Source organism: Telmatherina bonti, assembly GCF_933228915.1.
Source record: "Telmatherina bonti genome assembly, chromosome: 20".
NCBI lineage: Eukaryota > Metazoa > Chordata > Actinopteri > Atheriniformes > Telmatherinidae > Telmatherina > Telmatherina bonti.
Genome location: NC_136618.1, coordinates 6,611,445 through 6,613,023, shown reverse-complemented (window position 1 = coordinate 6,613,023; position 1,579 = coordinate 6,611,445).

Sequence of the window (1,579 nt, the reverse complement as noted above, 5' to 3'; positions counted from 1 at the left end):
ATCAGCAGCGGAGAAACTGGATGTTTGGTTTGAAGCGAACCGGACCCAGGTGTCTCCTGACGCCACATGAGACACCGGACCAGTGCAAACATGCGAGAACCAGACTGACATGTTCCTTTTAGCTGTTCTGGTAGAGAGGGAGAGCTTAAAGATTCAGCCCCCCCCCCCCCCCCTGATGTTAGCCACACCCCCACGCTGACCTTCCTGCTGAATTTCCGTTCCTTGTCGCCCCGTAGAAAAGCTTTTCTTTACACCAGAAAGCCTTTCATGTCATCTGTAATGCAGTTTTTATCTGGATGAACTGTTCGTTTAGTGGGAGCGATAGTTTCCTCACAGAATAAATTTCCAGTTAGAAGATCAGAAACTTATTAAAATCATCTCAGCAGTCATTAAAAAGCAAATCCCGAACTGTCGTCTCAACAGATCAAGTTTCTCTAAATCACACAGAGACATCAGTCTGTTTTCTTCAGCGGCTTTAACTCACTGTTTCTGGACTGATCCGCTGGTTTTAACGTTACTGAACACGTCTTTAAACATTCATGTTTGCTTCTAAAAAGGAAATATTTCAGATTTATCTTTAAGTATCTGAAGAACATTCTGGAACATCTGCATACTGATATGAACGTGGTGGAAACTGAAGGTTTCTCTGGGACCAGCCTCATGGTCAGGCTGTAACATATAGCTGAGTGTCATCTGCTGTGATCAAATTTGATTTGTTTCCTTGTTCTAAGCTGCTGGGGTTCTGTAGATGCTGAACAGCAGGGGGCCCAACGTGGAGCCTTGGGGAACTCCATGTGCTTTCTTATAGCTACCATTTGATAAGTAGTCGCTGTCGTCCAGAGATTTCCGCCCAGTTTTCCAGTTGGTTGAAAGGTCCATATCCTCTGGACGCAGAAGACGGCTGGACAGTCTGATCCTGCATCGGTTATGCAGATAATTAGTCCATTTTAAGGGCTTTGCTGTCAAATAAAAAGCACTCCAAGATAAAGACGCAGAAGAAGTCTGGAACGGCTGCAGACAAGGTGGGAACATTTCAAGACAGGCTGTGAGTGTGTCCTCAACCAATTCCACCAACCTGTGTCTCAATCATAGACCAAATATGAAAGATGGACGGAGCCTCTGATGGTTAAAATGAAGCCTATGTGGAAGTGCATAAAACTGCAGTTCCCCCTTCATCCACTAGGGGCTGCAAAACAGAGCAAATCCCCATAGACTCCCATGTTAAAAAGACCAACTTCACAGCAGAAATAAACATGTTTACAGCAGAAATAAACATGTTTACAGTAGAAATAAACATGTTTACAGCAGAAATAAACATGTTTACAGCAGAAATAAACATGTTTACAGTAGAAATAAACATGTTTACAGCAGAAATACCGAGCTAATCTCCGGGTTAGCTCGGTTAGCTCTTAGCTACAGAAAGCTCGGCGTTTGCTTGATGTCAATCATCCACCATGACGCTCACAGCCCCCCTCTCAGCTCCACCTCTTTGCCTTTTATTGTATTTTCCGGGAGAGACGACGCGCATGCCCCTGCCAAGATGGTGATGGTAGGAACTGCCCACCGAGCTTCAATTCAG